General features: G+C 34.8%; 1 protein-coding gene across 1 annotated transcript in view; it reads left to right on the forward strand.

The window, feature by feature from the left end:
- LOC145666999 (putative G-protein coupled receptor No18) overlaps positions 1 to 18,588 on the forward strand; it is a 624,395-nt gene that overhangs the window by 196,817 nt on the left and 408,990 nt on the right. Inside the window, exon 2 of the mRNA XM_081734677.1 lies at positions 885 to 1,177. The gene's annotated coding sequence lies outside the window, so the exon portion shown is untranslated. The remainder of the gene's footprint in view (positions 1 to 884; positions 1,178 to 18,588) is intronic.

Below are 18,588 nucleotides of genomic sequence, written 5' to 3' on the forward strand. Positions count from 1 at the left end.
CAATGTTTCGAGCCAACAATCATGGCGGAAGAGAAAGCAGCCAATCAGACGTGCCGGTTCACACGATGCTCAGTTGTTTTCTGGCTTCACTGAGTTCATAGGAAGAAGATACGTATGGGCAGATCCTCTATTTTATAACATCCTTGGAAATTTTAAAGCTAGCTCTGTATTAAGTATTATCCTTAAATCTGAAACAAGCTTGCAATCCAAGAACTAGCAAGTTTGCTATAACCTTGATTAAGTCTGCACCCATGTAAATGCAAATTTGTGCAAACGTACACACTTAGCCTTGAAAGTTTGAGTAAGGCTATTACAAGTCTAGAATGTTATTAGGACTATTATGCCCTTTAGGCTAAGGAAGACAATGATTTAGGCAAGTGAATGATGATGGGAGAATTGGTAGAATTAGAAAGTGGGAGGAAATGGGAGTATCCAGAGAAAACCCACGGATACGATATTGTCCACCACAAACTTACTTTGGCGGGGATCGAGTCAGGAACCCCACGCACCACAGATAAGCGCTCTACCACTGAACCACCGTGCCCGCATTGTATAAATGAAATACTGATCTAATTTTGAAGGTCCTTAGACAGGAAGTTTTGGAATTGTCCCCTTTTATAGAATACCACATCCTCTCTCTCTCGTTCAATCTGTATTGGAGTCTGTTGGTAAGTACGCACACATGCAAACCATTTCTGACGTAACCGGATGTCTTAGATAGGAAGGATTTTTGTAACAGGAAAACCTCCCACTTTTTTCACTCTCCTTGTAATTTAATGAATTAAAAGTTACGTCTTATCAATTTGTGTGTGGAAGGATTTTCTCTTCATGTGTGACTAATAATGTGTTTTTTTTCTTTCTTTCTTTCTTTCTTTCTTTTACAGCGACGACTCCCCTCTGTGTGTTACCCATCACGGTCAGCATTGACTAGAATAAGTGGCTAAAAGAAGAAAACAGCAAAGTGGTAATCTGTGTCAGTGCGGTGTTTATATTTGTCGAACACCTTGTGCGCCGTCTGGTGACATTGAACAGTGCTATATATCCCGCTCTCGGATAAAACGTGGACGCTATCATGTGTATCGTAAAAAGTGTGATCATTGTTGTGAATCTGGACTTTGTTAACATTTCGATCGCTCTTGAAGTGAATCCATAAATATTTCATTCTAACAAGGACAAGGTAAGTAGTTTTAATAATGTATTAGGTAAGTTTGCAAAAAATATATAGTTGGAAATGAAGTCCGATTTACTCATGTAAGTTCATTTCATAAACGCTAATTACGGTTAGCAGACGTTCGTACAGTTTGTTTATATTTTAAGACGTATGTCTGTGCTCTTTAAAAAAATAATAAAATGTCCGTATTTTTATACTGGAGCCGGAAAATAGATTGTTTAGTTTCACTCAGTGGCGGATCTAGTAAGTAAAAACTGGGGAGGGGGGAGATTGATAGGTATATTATGAATTTACTATGAACTTACGAAAGTATATAAATAATATCTTCAATTATTATTGTCACAAAAAACTGGGGGACTAGGCCCCCCGGCCCGATCCGCCACTGGTTCCACTACACTGATTATACACTCGACAAGAAGAATGGCGGGAGTTTTCATTTTAGAAATATGTGAAATATCACGAAATTAGACTGAACTCCAGAGCTGCAGCCAGGCCCGCAACCAGCCACAGAGGTTTGGGGGGGGGAAATCATTAAGCATTCTCTTACCAAATAGCTTAATTGTGTTTTTTGTATTAATAATAGCATTTTGTGTTAAGGTCTGAAGGGGCCACGAAAAGTTCAAAGGGGAAGCTGCCCCCGTACCTTGTGTTATATTACGCTGAAGTTTTGTCACGTTGCTTGACAAAGCACTGCAACAGCTAAAAACTATGAATTCTTTTACAGATAAGAGCTATTTTAAGAGGCTTATCTTGGATTTTATGGTAAACTTGACAAAACTATCTTTGGTTAGTATATAAATCCACTTTGGAGAACAGTTATGGAAATTTACAACTATTTACAACGTTTCATACTATCGTTAAGAAATGAAATTTCAATACATTGAAAACTATGTACCTAGTTTTAAAATGTTCGAAATGGGTGACGACATTAATTTCCAGTAATAATTGTAAACTTTCGAAATTTTATTCTGTATATAACCACACAAATAACATTTTAATTTCGATTCTTGTACGGTAAAAAAAAATTTTTTTGTGAAATATAACGGAAATTCAGAAGGGGCTATCTTTGCGAATTTCTCAGTATTGATCAATGAAGATGAAAATATGTTTAATGTTTGTATTTGAAATTCAAAGTATAGTTTGGCTACTACATATGTTTGGAATTGTGGTAACTACTTAATTTCTTAATGAACGAAAGTTCTGAATTAAAGGTTATTTATTATTAATTAACATATTAAAGGTACACTAACACGCAGTGGCGTATTTACGATTTTCTTTCGGGGGGGGCTTTGCTAACTTTCGGGGAGGGCTTTGCCTGAAAATGTGAAAATTCTGCAAGATATTTCATATACTTTACTATAGTAAGTAAGATTTCGGGGGGGCTTAAGCCCGGAAGCCCCCCCCTAAATACGCCACTGCTAACACGCAATGTGTGAATTAGAAAAACACTGGTAGAGGTGAGTCTTTTAAAAAGAGGAAATTCATTGGGTTAAGTTTTGACCTCTTAAGCTCCTGTTTCTACAAGTGTTTCAAGTTTGAAAATGGTATTGTTTCCCTTGCTTACCTTCATTTTTAATATTCCCGCACAAACAGTAGTTTGCGTGTGTCTTTTCACTCCCCTCTCATTTTCCTATCTTGATTTTCACCGTAGTAATTAATCCGATTGGGTAGAAAAGCGGGAATAACTAACCAAACTCATCACCATCAAAACGCCGAATACGTATTTCACAGTTTAAGCGTTTCTGATGTTTGGAAACGCCCCTGAGTACATTGTAAGTCATTACTTAGCACCTTGTATATCACATCGTCATTAAGAAATTGTATATTGTATTTTTTTTAAAGAGATAAGTAAAAAATTTGTTGTGACTTTTATTCGAACGTTTAGGTTGCGAATGGAGTGATCAAGAATATTTAAACAAATCTATTTCTTTGTAAACCGACCGCAATATTGATTTAATAGGGCATTACATCGTTTACTCTTTTTCCAAAGTCTTTTTCTTTCTACTTGCTTGTTCGGCGTTCTCTTGCTATCAGCGCCCAGGGCAACGACTCCGTTTGCCTTTCCGTAGCTACGACTCTAGGACAGAATCGCAACGGCCTGTAGGTAAGTTCATGAATGGTGTAGAGAATTGAGAACGAGAAGAAAGATTTCTTAAGGAAAATGAAAATACGTTATTTTTTTTTTCTATCACCGGACAAGAGGCCTCGGCTTGAGAAACCAATCACAGATATAGATCTACAGCCTCTTAGCTTGCGTGAAAGTTCCGCTGCTTAAAATATTTGAAAATATAACACGTAATAAACCAAATATGATTTAAATTCGGACAAAGAAAGGAGAAGAAGAATCTCGGAGTCATTATTGTGTTCAAATAACAGATACAGATTTGTTTAACTATCAGGATACTAATTTTATAACAGTGGAGTTTTAATTTCAATATTAATTTTCTTATGTAAGTAGGTAATTTTCCTATGTAAAGGATCAGTTTTATCTTTACCTTTCAAGTTTGCTTTCAAAACATTATGAACACTATATACATCGATATTCTCGCATCACATTATCGAAAGCTTCAAAAAAAATGTCAATACTCATCAATTTCCGTACAAAATTCATTTTAAAAATGCATGTGTATTCTTGAGTGTGACAAAGTAATTTATCTGGATCTTGATAAAACTCATTAGGGGAGGGATGATAACACATACATATATTGCGCTGGCAACGCTGTTTATGTACGATAATTCTGTTCTGCCCAAGGTAGTAATCAACAAGCGTGAACAAAAAAGGACACAGATGCTGGCTCCAAATACTTGTCTAACTGGTCTTCTGAAAAATGTTTATCAATGTAATATAAATAAAATAAAGAGTTTGTTTGTGTGTCTGTCTGTCTGTGTGCGGCCTGAGGACCACACGAGTGGACCAAGAGTTACTAAATTTTGGTCACGGATACCTTGGTCCAGGACCAAGATCAAGACCAAAATTTGAACCAGGGGGGGGGGTGTTTATCGGGACATGTAAAACTAGTAAAAAATGACCGATATTACTGTCGAATCCATAGTTCTCGCAGTCGCTGAGATGAATGGTGATACTCCCACAGGTGTTGGACCAGTTTACATAGATACGTATTTTCAGCTAGTTTACTTATATAATAGTGAGTGATCGTTTTGCATCATTCAAGAACGCAATACAATTGTTCAGTAACTGGTTTATATGTCTGACATTGATTTAGAAGCTGAAAACACGAATCTGGAAGATATCTTTTTCAAGGTTTGTTAATCATTGTTTCTACTTTGATGTTGTTATACTACGTGATTCAGTGTATTTCACGCAAGATACAATTTAATAGCGCGAAAGTAGCTGAACTCCAAACTTCTTATATTCCATCAATAACTGAATACACTACCACACCAATGACGCCAATTCGTGGGAAAATTTCAATTTTGTGGGATTTTTTAAAACATTTATTTCTCGAAAAGGGATACAGGAAATTTTCACTGCAATTGGCAGCAAATTTGGGACAAATTTGGGATTTTTCATCAACAGCAACAAAAAAACCCTATCGGCGAAAGTAACCAACAACTCCTCAATAATCTTGGAATCAGTGTTAATTGTCAAATTGTATTACCGGAAAATAATAAATAATACAAAAGTAAATTATGATTCTCAAACGAAAGTAAAAAAACAAGCTCTAAGAAACGTAAATTCTGCTCTGATACACTTCAAAAACAAATATAATTAACGTAAAAAATGTAAAATACTAACTGAAAAACAACAAACGTTCTAACACAAAACGACAGGAGAATTAAGTCCTTGTAGTATCTTTACGATCATTACAATAAGATAACACAAAGGACTTAACGTAAATACTAAATTCTAACGACACAAGAAAATTAGGAAAACCAAAATTGGATCAAAAAATTGCTATCATGCCCAATAATTAGTTTTTGGATCAGGGGCCACAAAATGTTTGAACTACCCCTAAATCGAGTTTTGGTATTTTCTACGGAATAAGCATATTGTACTGAGTTAAGTGATACTTTGAGTTTGGCTACACTGTATTTAGTATTCCGCATATAAGGCCTACAAGAAATTTTTTGATTAAGTGAAATATATTGACTCTTGATTCAGGGGCCACAAAATTTTTGAAAGGCCCCTAAATCGAGTTTTCATATTTCCTACGGAATAAGCACATCATACTGAGTTAACTGATAGTTTAGTTTGGTTACCTTATGCGTAGTTCTCCAGATGTAAGGCCTACAAGAAAATATTTGATTGAAATATATTGGATATTTTAATGCATTTTTAGATCAAGGGCCACAAAATTTCTGAACGGTCCCTAGATTGAGTTTTCATATTTTCTACGGAATAAGCACATCATACTGGGTTAACTGACACTTTGGGTTTGGTTACCTTATACGTAGTTCTCCAGATATAAGACCTACAAGAAAATTTTTGATTGAAACATATTGGATCTTTTGATCCAACAGAATGTATTTGTTTTCGCCACCATTTGCAACTGTCTCTTTCAATTAAGAAAAATAGTTATGCATCAACTACTAGATACACGTAAGAGATCAAAATTTAGGGATAGTTATTGAAGAAAAGTGTGACATACAATACTTTTATTTTTCATGTCTTTCTTGTTTTTAAATTTTTAATTTTGTACTTAGCAGAACTTGGGAAATTAAAGAACAAAATGGGAATTTCTGCCTGTCGAGATGGGATTTTATAATGTTTCAGATTACAATGATTGTACCACACAAACAGCCCGGCTATTAATAATAGGTTACACATGTAGAACGCGTTCCCTTGAAATTACAAATTTACACATTGTATTATGTAGAAACTACAGTAGTACCATGTCCTTATATTTTCAAGATATCAGAAAGAAAATAGTGTAAATCAGGAGAATTGCAAATATTGGGATACGAGAAGAAGGTGGAAAATGTTGCACCGCTATATCCTGTGTATGTTCCATAATTTCGGCACGAGTTGTCTGAATTTATTCACAAGTACAAATGGAAAAATGGTAAAGGATAAGTTTATAAAGAAGTTTTATTACACCAAACTATGTCTATCAGAGAGTCACGTAGTAGGGGATCGATCCAGGGACCATTCGCACCAGATATGAGCACTCTTCAACTGAATTAAGTGAATGGAGATGGAATTTATGGAATATGAATGTCGAAGAATGCACTGACACAAATGGAAACATAAGATATATATATATTATAACCTAGGTATTTCATTATCAGCACTGCAATTTGTAGAGTTGGCGCCAATTTTAACGTATTTTGAAAAACTTTGAAACTATTCTCCGACGTCAAAACGAAGAGTATTCGTGCTCAAATATGATTACTAAAAAAATAAGTAGTTACTTAAAAATAGAATCAGAACCCACTAACCGGTTTGAGTAGAACATTACTGTATGAAGTAAGAATTTTCTAACGGTAGTCATTCGTATATTTTCAGAATTTTGAAGACTCTGATTCTGTTGGTTGGAGTTTCCACTGCAAATATTGTCAGAGTGTTGTCAGCGAAAATTGTGCTACGTCCCGTACTGCTAAATACATAAGTATTAAAACTTTACTTAAAGAAAGAGTCAATTCTTGTGCTGACTTATCATCACTTAAACGGAAGCATTGACTTGTGAGTTCAACTCCCAATATTTTTCTGAGAGATAATTTTTATATTCAAGCTAATAATGGGCAAGTAGTTTAGGATTCGATAAAATGTATCAGTGTATAATTTTGGACATGTTATTAATTACATTGATATAATTTGGTTACGGAATTTCAAATCTATAATTCATATGCCTGGTACATCTTGTTTTGTACGGGGTGTCCAAGAAGAAGTGGCAATACTTTAGGAAATTGCAGTATGGGTGATACTGTACAAAAAAGTTCATATAAACATGGGCTTTATTGTCAACGGTTTGAGAACAGGTTGTAAGACATTTTTTCATAGAATATTGCTTATTGTTCACCCTGTAGTCATTGTACAGAGGTGAGTCATATCGAATTTGAAAGATGTTAAAATGGCCTTCCCTACGGTATGCAACATGTGGCAGTGGGTCTTTGAGATGAAAGTTATTAAGAGAAATTTTGAAATTAGTGTTGCAAACCAATCCCCTGAAATAATCGTAACTTCCCCAATTTTCTCTCAATCCAGGCCCGTATCCAGGAGGGTCTAGGGGGGCCGGGTCCCCCTAAATTTTTACTGTCCCCCTCTAAAATTTTCACGGTAGGTTTGCAAATGAACTATAATATGGAATGAACTAATATTTTTGGATCGTCCCCCCTAACTTCCACCGGGCCCCCCTACATTTTCGGGCTGGCTACGGGCCTGTCTCAATCTATATACAGTAAATAAAAATGAAAGTGGCTGTGTTTGTAACTTAATAACTCTTATTGACTTAATAGGCCTAACTATGTTTGTGACGCGATCTGACTGATTCCGATCAAATTTTCAACATAGCTTTGGTTCGGGCCTGGAATGTCTTTTATCATTTTAATTTGACGGTGCAACGTAGGGGAGGGGGAGGATATATATATATATAGGGCCGGATATAGGATTATCTAAGAGGGGTGCATCAAAATAACCAATCACACTGAAACTCTTCAAAGTGACATGTGACAATATTCTTTACACCTGACAACGCTGATACACAGAACGGAGAGGAGGAGAGTATTTTAAAGAGGGTCGCAAGTGTTATGCAGGAAAAAAAAGTTCTCTCCTTCTTGTTTCTGTTTTTTTTTTTTTTTTTTCCTGCTTGACAAATGCTATATTGTTTTCCTTGGTGAATCCTTGACTTTCAACCTTTTGAAAATCGACTTAAACTATTGCTTTTGCAAAGCTCTGCTTTCTTTTAAGCTCCAAAGGGAAACATGATGGCAGGCAGAAAGTTTCGGAAAGTGTGGCTATTTTCACTGCTAGCTTCTCAATTTAGATAGTGTATATTTACGATGAAGGGAGGGGGTGCACGTGCACCTTTGCATCCAACCCCCTAAATCCGGCACCGTATATATATATATAAATGATGAACAATGACAGATATTAGTGCCGAATCCAAAGTTTTAGGGGTTGCTGAGATGAACAGTGACACTTCCGATGCCGTTTAAATCCAAATTCAGCCCCGCAACTTGCGGGAGAGGAGGGAGGGAATGATCGAAAATGACCGATATCAGAGTGCGCTTCAGTAATAATAAAAAGTGACTGATTAACGGAACATAATAATTTTTCTTATTTTAAACAAGCGAAGCTGGTAATTGACGCTAGTAACTTATATTCCAAAAGATCACTGAACACATGTTGCATACTGTTGGAAAGGACATTCTATCATCTTAAGTGTGCTATGTCTCGCCTCTGTAGAATAACTACAGGGTGACCAATAAGTAACATAATGTCACAAGGTGATTCACAACCTGTAGCTCTGAAACTGTTGACAATAGGACCCATGTTTACACGAACTTTCTTTTTTTACTTAGAATCATCTATACTACAATTTCCCAAAGTATTGTAGCTTCCTTCCGGAACACCCTGTATTTGAATTAACCTGTTTCTACTTTTCAAACCAGGTCTCATCACATCATTTGCATATTAGAAATATTTCCATTCAAACCAATTCAAATATATTTGCATTCAAACTATTATGCTATTAGCACATTTATTAATTTATAAGAAAGAAGTTCAACTGTTTTTAAGAGACCACGAAAAACGTAAATACATAATAATAATAATAATAATAATAATAATAATAATAATAATAATAATAATAATAATAATAATAATAATAATAATAATAATAAAACTGAATAGAATAATACGTAATATTTGCGAAATAATGAAATGGCGCTTTCCACTGTTATAAACATACCTCTTCTTTTCCATACACTAGCTCTGTGTTATTCAACCGGGGGTACGCGAAGGTGTTTCTGGGAGAACGTAATCCTAACATAAGCATATTTCCGATACTTATTAAGGTGGACCACCACCCGGAAGTCAGTACATATTTTAGCTCATTCCCTTAACTATTGTGCAATGAAACATCATATATTATAAATATTGTACTATAAGATAGAGTTATGTTTCAGCTACAACACAAGACACTAATTCATTTGGTTGTGGTCTTCTGATATAGAGAAAGGCAACAAATAAAGGAAAATATTTGATACGGTTTACAATGAGTACACAAGATGGCATTTGCTTTTCGATCTTACTAGACGTACTCAGTTTTATGAAATGTTTATTTGTACATGCAAAGCATTTTAATATAACAATCTTATAATGAAATAGATATATTGTTTGACAGTTTCTCCTGTTACGTTTCACATTATGTGTAAATATTAATTTACATTTAAGGAAATAGATTTTGAGAAGAAACTTGCGCATAACGTCATAATGCATTGTTGCCAAATTTGTGTTTACTGTGACAGTCACAATAAGAAAATTCCTGGACTCTAGCGTTGCAGTTCGAGAAGCAGAACTTAGCTGTGAATTCCGATAAGGGTCGAAAATTAATTTCTCCAGTAAGTATCCAAGCAGTATTCCATGATTACTTCCTTTATTTTCTGGCATCAGTAAATACTCAACACTATATGACAACGTCGCACTATTCTAGCAGCGTTTAGCATAGCACGGAGAACACCTAGTGATCCACCTTAAATGATCATAGTTGATTTTTTTTTTCTTTCCAATGGATAATTTCAAGATAACGTCACGCGCGTCTAATATTTTCCAAGTATTCGGTTAACATTTATTGCATACAGTCTTGGTTAACATTTTCCCCCCACACGCATGAATCCATTTTTTACACCTCTGTAAATCATCCCACGGTTTTGGAAATTTGACAAAAATGCCCTAGTCATGTAGATGGTAGTTTTATAATTATATCTGAAGTTCTTATACACAACATGTGTATTAAGTTTAATAAGTTGATTTCGATTTAATTTTTTCTAAACAGTTTTCAGGGTACACAATTGGACGGCAAACTGTGTCATAAGGGTACGCGTGAAAGAAAAGTTGAATAGCACTGCACAAGCTCATCTTAACAGTTACCTTTATTATGTCCTTATTGATAAAGATGTTCAGCCATTGACCAAATTTGGTCTACTTAACAACAACGGATCTGAAAAGTAAGCACCTTTCTTGCACACTAAATATAGAGGAATTCGTTGTGTGGCACAGGTAGCACATGTAGCATATCAGCAAGAAGCAGAAACCCACAGTCAATGATGCCAGCACGTGGGGTTTTTTGACATTGGTTTTTCGGGAAGAGATAAAGAAGTTTTTTTTTTTTTTTCGAAATTGATCACATTTATGGGATTTATAATAAGTAGAGCAACCCACGTTATACTTTGTTTTTAGGTTAATTATACTTTATTTTTTCAAATTATGCTTTATTGTTAATTTCAAACATTGTTTTATATTAATCGTATATAATGAATAATATTTACTATACATTAAATATTCTACATATCTTGAGCTATTTATTAATATTTTATGCAAGTAATTTCTTTCATATCCAATGAACTTGCTATTTAATGCACTATAAGAAGAGATATGCTTTACTCGAGTCAGTTTTTGTTTCACTTGTGTGCGCCTTAGAGGTGCATATTATATATACAGAAAGGGAAAGTAAAATATATCGCCAAAAAATACAGAAAGTGCTCAAGTTCAAGAGGTACACATAACAATAAAGTGTGAAGTTCTTGTGTACTATTCACTGTTGGCGGAAAGTTTTATTCTTTTTCCTTTTTTCTTTTTTCCTCGTCAAAAGATTACAACGAAAAGTTGACAGAAATAAAAATAAGCTTTTCATTGTTGAATTGTTATGTTCTCAAAGATTTTGCATTGCAAATATTGGTTTTAAAAAATATTAATATAGCATGTTAAACTTGCAGTTAAACAGAATTTTCCAAGAATTGTGCTATATATTTTAAATTATGCTTTATGCTTTATTTTCTAAAATTATGCTTTATTATGCTTTTAAAATTAGTTTCTTCTGGACCCTTAGACAACCACAACAATGTTCAAGGTACCAACCATATGTGTAAATTGCTATTATGCTTTTTATGCTTTTGGGTTGCCCTAATAATAACCCACGCGAACAAAATTGTTTAGGGGTGGAAAATAGATATAATGAAGTATTAATAAGTGGTGTGAAATCAATGTTAATTGTCTAGTTTTCGCTCGAAGTTGTTTGTTATCTGAAAAGTGCATGTGGGTTGAGGAATGACTTAATCAATCGTGAGTAATTCTTAAAAACCAAGAACAAAGAAACAATATTGTATTGCATATCTGACAACAAACTACAGTTGTTCTTGGTTAAGGAGACTAGTTATCCATAAATCATTTTATAAACATGAAAAACTTGTTACTTAGATATTGAAAATATGAGTGATATATAGTTAATTAGTTTTCATAATCTAGGTTTTTTATAAACATAATCCGTATTACGTTGGAAATTCAACGGCAAAATGGGAGTTTTTGAGTCTCGAGATGGCATATAATAATGTTTGAGGTTGGAATCATTGCCCCCAGTTGTCTTCCTTGTCATGACTATTGAGCGGAATTTAAGATACAGCATCTTTCCAAAACAGCTACTCAAGATATGAAGAGTTCAAGATATGTACTCCGGTGCACGAAATGAAGCGAAATTGGTACAATTTATGACACCCTTTTTCGTGAGATTTACACGTTTTCTCCTTTTTCACGTACTTGATTTTTCAGCATCTTTATCCTTCCTTTTCTTTTCTTTTCTTTTGAAAGAAAATAAATTATTTTCACTCCATTTGAGTAACTACCTTAAGTTTCAAGCCTTATTATATGATAAAAACTATAAAATGATAATATTCAGTCCCAGTGTTCGGGGATAGATTGTGAGGTTTGAAATTACCAAGAATATTATAAAATATAGGATGCGCCCATACGTACCTTCATCCTGTTAACTATATAAAGCCAAAAAAAAACAACGGAGTATCTGTCAGTCAGAACACTGTATCTGATTGACTACTTTAGTTTCCGCCATGAATGTTGGCTTAAAACATTGCGATTTTATTGGGCGGAGTGAGCAGAGTAGGGGTGGCGAAACTGTGACGTATGGCTTCACGATTTTGTTGTATAGGGAGATCCTCTATTTTATAACATTTTTTGGAAATTATAACAATCAAAAGGAATAGCAAACTGGGGCAAAACAACTTCAGTACAGTGATGTCAACTCATGGAAAAAATCAATTTTGGTTATTTTTTCATATTAATTTCTCGAATAATAGATATAAAGTTACTTTTCATAGACATTGGTAGTATATATATGGAACTTTTCATATATTTACTTGGTCGACGTCAATAAAATTCTCTATGGACAGGAAGTAGACTATTAAATCTTCAATAAATAAGAAAACAATGCTAATTGTCAAGTTTTATTACTTGATCAGTGTTGAAGCGATTTATGCAGTTACTTGTGAGTCTCAAAAAACAAGAGCCAAGCTTTTGAATTTGGCGGGAATTTAACCCAATTTTCCCATGTATTCCTTATGGGAGTTTCGTGACATGTAACTGGCCATAGCCACACTAATTGTGAAGCACTAACGAAACTATTGTCGTTTTCTGGAAGCACTAACAATTGCATTATGTTTAATCGTTACTGCTTTCTGGGGGACTAACGTGAAGTTGCCCCCCTCCCAAAGCTTTTTGCTTCTAGCGTCCAAACTATTGAAGCACTAATGTTGGGAGTTGATGCTCTAAGAAGCACTAACGATTGCACTAGAAGAGATCATTAGCGCTTTTGAATTTGGCGGAATTTGACCCAATTAAAAATTCCCCATGTGTTGATGTTTGTTTGTTTTAGAAAATGAAAACAAGAAAAAATTGACAGAAAAAAATAAAATACCGAAAGAGAAAGATCCATCTTCCAAAACATTCCACACGAAAAGACTGGAGAATTAAATTTATCTAATCTTTTATTACTTTCAATAGAAGATAGACACATAAACGTAATGGCAGAAAGTTCTGACAACAAAATGTACTTGTTCTCATCATCATTTTCTTTTTCAATTAAAAAAGATTTTTATTCATAAAATATTTGGTGAACGTAGAAGATTGGAATTTACAGACATTTCACTAATATATTAAAGAAAATCAGGCACCTGTAGTTGTTTCACTTCTCATGTATTATAATTTTATTATCTTTAAACTTAATTCCCAAGAGCAAAATGGGAATTTCTGGCTCTCAAAATAGGATTTTATAACGTTTTAGGCTGGCATCACTGATTCAGTATTACAAAGCCACTTAGCTCCACCTACCACAATTCTACGCATAACCAGATGTGGTGTCTGAATAAGATTGGAGTTTCCTTGTGCGAAGATTTTGATAAAATGAAAGGACTCAGTTGTGCTCTAGATTCAACAGACGCAGCACTTCATCAGGCATGCCCAACAATTGCTCAGCGAAGACTTGGAATTTGAACTTCTCGCAATGCATGAATACAAGTATATTCCTGATGTAATTCAGGGTTTGTAAGAAGGTATGGAGAAGGAGGAACAATGGAAGAAGCTGACATGTGTGAGGAACAATCTTTGCAGATTTTGTCGAAGCAATTTGAGTTAAGTTTGTTAAACAATGCAGATTTAGAAACTTTTGCAACTTTAGATGAACTCCCTTCCGTATACTTACAATGCATGCTCCACTGGTTTCTGTTGATGTTGAGAGAGGAGTTTCTAGAAATACAAGGATCTTCAGAACTCCAAGCAACATAATCTAACGTTCTAAAACAGAAATGTTATGCATAGTAAAATACAAGTTTCTTTTAAACACAGTAACCTACCTGTCTTTCTGTAACGTTATTTTTTTGGTTATTGTTGAATGAAAAATATTCATCTTACTATTTTTGTACGTAAAAAAATGTATTTTATTAGCACATTTTCTTGCACATTTTCGAATATTTTATCAGCAACTTTTTTTCTCTTTTTCTGTCTATAGTTGCACCTTTAAACCCAGTCCTTGCTTTTTTGCTGGGGGATCGTGCTCCCGCGTAGCATAGTCGCGTACGCTCTCGTCTTTGGTGCGAGCGGTCCCGGGTTCAATTCCTGGTGGGGACAATCGATCGAAAAAGTGTAAAAGCTTTTTCAGCCCACTGACTGAGGTTTTCCTGGGTTTTCCTCATTTACACCAAGCAAATGCCGGGATGGTACTTAACATATAGGTTTCAGCCGCTTCCTTCCTTCCCTTTCCTTGGATAGAGTCATCCCTCATACGTGACGAGCTAACATGGCTATAGATGACGAAAGCCCAGAAATCTAATTCCTAATCCTAATCCTAGTGACGGGCTAACATGGCCATAGATGCTGAAAGCCTAGAAATCTAATTCCTAATCCTAATCCTAGTGACGGGCTAACATGGCCATAGATGCTGAAAGCCTAGAAATCTAATTCCTAATCCTAATCCTAATGACGGGGGGCCATAGATGCTGAAAGCCTAGAAATCTAATTCCTAATCCTAATCCTAGTGACGGGCTAACATGGCCATAGATGCTGAAAGCCCAGAAATCTAATTTCTAATCCTAATCCTAGTGACGAGTTAACATGGCCATAGATGCTGAAAGCCTAGAAATCTAATTCCTAATCCTAATCCTAGTGACGGGCTAACATGGCCATAGATGCTGAAAGCCCAGAATCTAATTCCTAATCCTAATCCTTCTGCTGGGGATTGACATGACATGGCTTAAATTGCTAGAATTTAGAACTTCATAAACGTTTAAAAAATGGATTTACACGGTGTCTATCGGTCACGAAAGTCACGAAAGTCATGAAAAAGTCACGAAATCAGAAAACGGTCATGAAAGTCAAGAAAAAGCCACGAAATTTAGCTTTTAGGTCACGATTTTTAAAAATCTGTACAAATATAAGTACAAACTGGAAAATTTTGTTCTATGAAATTTCAAAATTCACTACCAAAAATGTCTGTTTTCGGCTTTAGACGCTACCAAATCTCAAGCAAAGCACGCTTCTTTTGCATCCATGAAAATTCAACCCAATTCGCACCTAAATTCGCTCTGGAGAATGTTACGAAATTTTATGGTTTGGTAAAGTCACGAAAAAGTCACGAAATTTCCTTTTGAAATTTTAGTAGACACCCTGATTTAAATATACGAGTATTATGAATATAGGAAAAGGGAAGAGATAAGAGATGAAATGGAGCATAAATAGCGTATACTGTCCTAATATTTTTATAGTCCAATGTATACTCACCTTAAATTTACGAGAGAGCGAGCGTATGTGGGAGCAGGTATATGCCATATTTTAAAAATGATCAAGTATACATTACTCTATACAAACTCTAACATTACATTGCTGGAAGGAACCTTTCGAAAACTGTAATAAAAGGCGGGAGAACAATCTACGCGGGAACTTAAAAGACGGGTCAAACTATATTGATTAAAGGACTTTATCTATATCTTAAAGGACTACATTGATTAATGTATCTTTAGTAGGTTGAAATTGGCGTCCCTTTTCAGTACCGTATTTGTATGAGACATGGGTTTACAGTTTGAGGTGGAGTTCGAACCACTCTAATGCGTTCAAATTTTATACTTTTCCACCGGAAATAAACCCGGGATCATATTCAACTAGACCACCGACAAGGGCTGACAAATATATCTTTTTAAAATAGGCAAAAACAAGTCTTGAAAATAGTGGACAGGGAATGCTCCGGCGGAAAATCGAAAGTGTAAGGGAGCGCCAGCTCCAAGATCTCTCGTGCTCGGAATAACACATGGTGCGGTGTGTTTTGTCACGGTATATTTCAAGTTTTTTTTTTTTTTTTTTTTTTTTAAGTATAAGCTTGAAACAAAACATCGCAGCTTACATTTCCAACTTTCCACCGGAACATTGTTTTCAAGACTTGTTCTTGACTCCTTTGGAATAATCTTGAAATCAGAATATGTTTGAGAATTATGTTGAGAGCACATGTGGAAATTATACCCCGTATAGACTTCCTTTCATACCCATTGCATATTGATGATATGTGCATATTTGGATTGCGTACGTATGAGTTTCTTTACGCTGATATGGACCACTATTTCCCAGTTTCTCGAATTCGAATTAGCACGTGTTGAAATTTAGCTTTTCGACAATATTGGAACGCCCTAGCTCTGAACCTAAACACTTTTTCCCAGCTCCATATGAACTTTCTCTTATTTTGATTCGAGGAGTCACCTTTTACAATTTGTCAGTATAGTTCATTAACACCCTGTATGTATAATGTAAACCCTATATATAACACCATGTATATATATATATATATATATATATATATATATATATATATATATATATATATATATATATATAGATAGATAGATAGATAGATAGATAGATAGATAGATCTTTCAAAGGATGTTCAATTTTCTTCGAGAAAGGAAACACTGTATTTTAATTCTCTAAAATTATTTCACCTATTTTCAGGTGATAGGCTAGAATCTAGGTAGATCACCATCCGGAAGTCAGTACATATTTTAGCTCGTTCCCTTAACTATTGCGCAATGAAACTTACATATTATAAATATTGTACTATAAGATAGAGTAATGTTTCAGCTACAACACAAGACACTGATTCATTTAGTTGTGTCGTCTGATAGCGAGAAAGGTAACAAATAAAAAAAAAATATTTGATCTGTTTTACAATGAGCACAGAAAATGGCACTTACTGTTAGATCTTAATAGAACTGCTCAGTTTTATGAAATCTGTATTTGTATGTGAAAAATATTTTAAAGTAACGATCTTATTACGAAATAGATAATTTGTTTAATCGTTATTCGTGTTATGTTTCACATTTTATTTAAATATTATTTTACATTTAAGGAAATAGATTTTGAGAAGAAATTTGCGCAGAATGCCATAATGCGTTGTTGCCAAATTCTAACGTTCACTGTGGTAGTCATAATAAGAAAATTCCTGGATTCTAGCGTTGCAGTTCGAGAAGCGGAACTTACCTATGAATTGCGGTAAGGGTCGAAAACTAATTTCATTATTAAGTGTCCAAGCAGAATTCCAGGATTACTTTCTTTATTATCTGGCATCAGTAAACACTCGACACTATCTGGTAACATGTTACGTATGCTTGCACGCTTGAACATTAGAATTTTGCATACACGTTCAGTGCATCCCTTATTATTTCTTTTTTTTTAAGGTTTTTCAGGTCTCTGCGTTAGAAAAGGGAGTCCAGAGGGGCACAAAGTTAAAAAAGGGATATTTTTATCAAAAATTTCTTTTTTTATGCGATTTTTCCGCCACAGATGCATGAAGGAGACATGTAAATGGTACCGTTTTAAAGGCTGTTCTATTCTAAAAAGAATGAGGTATGAGCCATGATTCTTGGATAAATATGGATGATACTGTAGCTGCTTGACTTAAAGTCTATAATTCACTTTTTTTAAATAAAAAAAAACAAAAACAATTTAAAAGGGTTAATTGATTGGTGCACTCATACGATAGAAGAAATAATCTGAGAAGACTGAGATAAAGGATTAAAGAACTTTTAGAATCAGTTGCACTGTAATAACGGTTTAGCTAACGAGTATAGAGTTCCAATTTATGTGTTAATTCAAGGTATCACGTAGACCACCGACAATATCTAACCAAGTACAGGCAGCTGTAGCAGTACAAAACAAGACTATGAACATTTTGTCCGAGGGAAGAGGGGGCAAATAAAGGAAAGAGGTGGTTGGTACAGCCGTCGGTGGAATGGGGGAAGAGGAAATAGCAGACCTTCATTACCAGGCGACCAATATAATTTATGGAGAACAATAGCTACTAAGGAGGAATCGGCTTCTAATGTTATTATATACACTCAATGCAAGGTTCTCGCTCTTGTTCCCACTGCAAGGAGGCTATTATAAATCACCCACTTGAAAGCCTTCTCTGTGTCTCTATGTTCTTTACAGAAGGGGGTGGATTGAAACTTGTTTCTCGCTTTTCGGAACATGAACATATAATTAACTTGTACCGGATTTCAGTGCTAAGGTATCTGTTCTCAAGGTTCAGTTCTTGTGCTTGTGACAAAGTACCATGAAATGAAATTAAACAAAACGTATCTTAATTAAATATTTTTGTGTGTGGTTATATATTATTTGAAGTATAGTATACTATTCGAAATTCATTTGTTCTCTTCTTACAGAAGTCTTTACATCTCTCTGTGGGTTAATTCTCCTCACTCTTGCTCACTAATTCCGCTTAAGTACAAGAGGCACTCAAGTATGAAAAAAAAAGTATTCATACTTTTTTCTCTGTTCTCACACTGTAAAAAAATGTATTATTTCAACTACATACCTATGTGTTAACACGATTGTGTTACAATATAACACAAACAGATGGTTAGAACAACTCACTCGCCATTTGGAGTTGTGTGTCAAATGCAGGCAGTTG

The sequence above is a fragment of the Thermobia domestica genome, chromosome 12 (genome assembly GCF_964235325.1).
Source record: "Thermobia domestica chromosome 12, izTheDome1.hap1.1, whole genome shotgun sequence".
Lineage (NCBI taxonomy): Eukaryota > Metazoa > Arthropoda > Insecta > Zygentoma > Lepismatidae > Thermobia > Thermobia domestica.